This window comes from Narcine bancroftii, chromosome 2, assembly GCF_036971445.1.
Source record: "Narcine bancroftii isolate sNarBan1 chromosome 2, sNarBan1.hap1, whole genome shotgun sequence".
Lineage (NCBI taxonomy): Eukaryota > Metazoa > Chordata > Chondrichthyes > Torpediniformes > Narcinidae > Narcine > Narcine bancroftii.
Window position 1 is genome coordinate 138,216,850 of NC_091470.1, and position 4,311 is coordinate 138,221,160.

General features: G+C 41.2%; 1 long non-coding RNA gene across 1 annotated transcript; it reads left to right on the forward strand.

Annotated features, from left to right (window-relative positions):
- Nucleotides 1-289: 289 nt before the first annotated feature.
- Nucleotides 290-744, forward strand: LOC138752455 (uncharacterized). The gene is made up of 2 exons (XR_011350658.1): nt 290-396; nt 519-744. It is a non-coding gene; the product is annotated as an uncharacterized lncRNA (long non-coding RNA).
- Nucleotides 745-4,311: the final 3,567 nt, after the last annotated feature.

The window sequence follows — 4,311 nt, forward strand, 5'->3', positions numbered from 1 at the left end:
ACATGACAGTTACCGAATGCAAGCTTCGACTTCCTTTCTTTTCCCGATTTGTTGAAGCCAATCTCACTATCTCTCTATTGAGGATTCATTTACCCAGCAGTATCCTTATTACACTTCCCAGAATTTCATTAACACGGCGTCCCGATACGATCTTTATTCAAGACCATGGCTGCAATGAAGTCTCAGTGGTTTGGGATCTTGATTTGGACGTCAAGAGTTCAACAGGCCGACCCGTCTAATCTGTCACACTGAACGGTGTGCTCCCGTCACTTCCTCTCCATGAACTGTTTGCCAGCACACTCCGGATGAATCCACGATGATTTCCTTATCCTGCAATTGAGTACATTAAAGAATCGTAGATGCACCAAGTTGGGGAGATTTCAATGATGTATCAATGTATTAATAATCATTTATTTCATACGTTTGAATGCTGGATCCGCTAAGAAAGATCAATTCATAACACGTTTCCGTGTTTGCTTCGATGATTAACACAATCTTACTGTAATTTGTCTCCTCAGTGAACTTGGTGGCCATCGTCATTTTCATCCGAGGAAACTGTGGTCTCTCCAAATGTATCACTCGCTACCTGCTGGCCATGGCTGTCGCTGACTTAATGGTGGTGATTCTCGAGGTTCTGCTCTTTCACTTGGTCACAGGCTACCGATTCGCTTGGGAAACAAATGAATCAATTTTGTTCAACATGGCCATCTTCTTGAATAAAGTTCCGTTCTGCCTTGTTCACTATTTCCTGTGTCACGTCGCTGTTGATTGTTCCGTGTGGTTCACTGTCGCTTTCACTTTCGATCGCTTTGTGGCTATTTGTTGTCGGAAGATCAAAGAAAAATACTGCACTCCAAAATATGCGTTTAGTATAATTGGCACAATATCTATCGCATTCTGTTTAAAGAACATTCCCTTTTATCTCATGTATTTAGATTTAACAGATGGTAATGATAAGTGTGTACGGAGACGTGTTCTTCCATTTTTAAAATCCTTTGAGGAGTTTTACTGGGTCGACCGCCTGTTGAACCCGCTGCTTCCTTTCTTCCTCATTTTAACCCTCAATGCTCTGACCGTCAGACAGATACTGGCAGCGAGCCGTGTCCGCAGGAAACTGAGGGGGCAGCGAGATGCCGAGAAACAACGCGACCCGCAGATGGAGAGCCGGAGACAATCCATCATTCTGCTCTTCACACTGTCGGCGAGTTTTCTTCTCTGCTGGGCGACCACCACCATGGTCTTCATTCTCATGCGGTGCCTTCGGACAGACCTGGAGACTTCCATCCGCCTTTATTTTGCAAATATGGCGGGGTCAGTGATTCAGCTTTTTAGCTGTTGCACCAACACCTTCATTTACGGAGTGACCCAGAGAAAATTCAGAGAGCAGCTGATCGCTCCCGTTCAAAAACTTGTTGAAAAGTTCAGGCAGCGCGATACGCGTAGGTGAATGTATCTAATCATTTTCGCTTTTCACCCTGAATACGATACCAGTTCAGAATCACGGAAGGAAAACTGTCAGGAAACACTATTAGATTTATCCACAGATTCGAAGGTTTTCTTCTTTACTGAGAAGCAATTTTGTTCCATGTTCCTGATTTACTCATCAGCGATCAGCTGCGTTACTCTGCATGTGGCAATGGGTGGATGGTGTGTACTGAGCAGGAGAATGTTTGGATTGTAGGTAGAGATTTACAAGATAACACAGGTGTTCGACTACTTGAGTGAACACGATGACAATCACCGTTTCCTCTCCAACCTCTCATGAACAAACGTTGAGGGACCTATCCTGGACATGCATGTTATTTCATTGACCAGGACACAACTTATTTCGAAACACAGTCCATTAGAAGTAACGGCAGTGCAACAGGAATGTCATATTGTCAAGATATTTTGTTGGTCTTTCATGGAGTGAATGTCTTCGACCCCAACCCCCCACTTTGTTTCTCATCTAATCACTTTGCGTTGAACTCGGGAGACTTTAATCATTTAACACCAAGTCATTTTACAATATTTTCCTGTGTTCACATTAATAGGCTGGACGTCATTTATAGATAATGTTGATAAAACTTGTCTCCACGTTCCACATTCAATATCATTTGTCACGCGTGTCCTCCCTAACGGAGTAGTACAACTTCAATTGGAATGTGACGTTCTGAGTCAAAGCAGGTGGCTGTGAACTTCAGAGATGCTACTCACATTCCTATATACCAAGGACAAATCATCTTACAACTTTCCAAACCTCCAACGGAAATATTATTACTCGTTTAACATTTATCGCAACATTTATTCTCCAATGCAGCAACATTCTGTACTCTGTACTCATCATATCGTCCAAACCCGGATATCCATGCCAGATAAATTAACGCCAGGGTATGTTTAATTATCCTGCATAACAGAAGTGCCTTAACCCTTTTGGATGTTGGTCACATACAGCAAAATGAAAAGTAGTCACGGTAAAGCACTATTAAGGATGGCAGTTTTCTTCAAGTAGATCAGAAAAACCGACCTGAAATTTTAGCTGTTGATATTATGTTTGAGCTGTTGATCTTGTTCACAAATTTCGGACAGAATTTCTGTATTTCCTGCTCTTAAATGTAATTTAACTGAAAACAATAAAAATTTAAAATCTCATTTACAGTCTGTATACATTCGGAACCTCGCTGTTTGGATGAAATGTTGATACAAGAGTCGCCTTTTTGTTGTTTAAATTGCAGCACCGTCCAATATGAATCTCAGAAATGAAATGCACGAACTCCACAATTTATTGAGGGAGATTTATTCGGTTTCTGTTAGGCCTCTCCACTCTCTCTACAATACTTCTGCCAATTTGTCCAGTTCTGCACACTTCCCTTCTGTATTCAAAGCCTCGTTCGGGCAGCGCAATGGACGTTGGGAAGACGTGTGGCCTTAAGTGGCGTAAATTGAAATGCTTGGCCACGAGTTGATCTTGGCCATTACTACGAAGAGAGAGACAGTTCTAAGCAAAACACGATCACATTCACCCCGCTGTCAAGGAGGCAACGTCAGCAAGACTGGGTAGAGTGTCTGGCACCGGAGATTTACAGGTCAATGGCTACTCCACTTGGAAGGATGCTTTATGACATAGAATTGTCATTTTACAATATTTTCCAGTGTTCATATTAATAGCCTGGACATCATTTATAGATAATGGTGATAAAAATTGTCTCCACGTTCCACATTCAACATCATTTCTCACGCGTGTTCTCCCTAACGGAGTAGTACAACTTCAATTGGAATGTGATGTTCTGAGTCAACGCAGTTGGTTGTGAACTTCAGAGATGCTACTCACATTCCTATATATCAAGGACAAATCATCTTACAACTTTTCAAACTTCCAACGGAAATGTTATTACTTGTTTAACATTTATCGCAACATATATTCTCCAATGCAGCAACATTCTGTTAAATCGCCTCTGTTCTCATCACATCGTCCAAACCCGGATATCCATGCCCAGATAAATTAACGCAGGGTATGTTTAATTATCCTGCATACCAGAAGTGCCTAAACCCTTTTGGATGTTGGTCACATGTAGCAAAATGAAAAGGAGACACGGTAAAGCACTATTCTTTTCACAATGTATCTCTTCCTTTGGTCATATGGAACCAAGGGGAACCAAGGGTTGATTAGTGGGAGGGATGAGCCACGGAATTTGTCATAGCAGGATGTGAACATGACTCTGCAAAGAAGCAAAGAGAGCAAATGTGATTTAGTTGGATAATGATTTAGTTAACAGAAAGTAAGTTGGATCTCATGTTGATTACAATGCAAATATATATTGTAACAATGGAAGACGAGTTAGAGTGCAGAATTGAACGTCCAGTTATGACATTTAGAACATTGGTAAAACTTGGGTGCAGGAGGGGAACTATTGGCACCTTATTTTTTTCTGGATTCAGTTGTTTGATGCGTGTTAAAATGCGGGAGATAAAAAGTGAATGAATCACATTTCCCTTGGGGCAAAACATCACAACTTTGCACAAACACGATAGACCATAAGGTTCGTCCATTGATGCCATGTGGATGGAGTTTAGGTAAATCAATGTATGACCTCATATATGGGGTATTAAAATAGATTGTAGAATAGAGAGAATTGCACTAACAAAGTCAGCACTCAACTACATTGAACTCAAGTTAGTGACAGCATGGTGGGCGTGGTGAGGTGGCGTAGAATGAAGACGTGCAGTTCAACCTTTTCCCAGTTAGATAATATACCTGATTTAAAAACCTGTAAAAGTGGTTAAAATAGTATTTACAGACTTTGGAATAGTGGAAGTTTGTAATTGCTACAA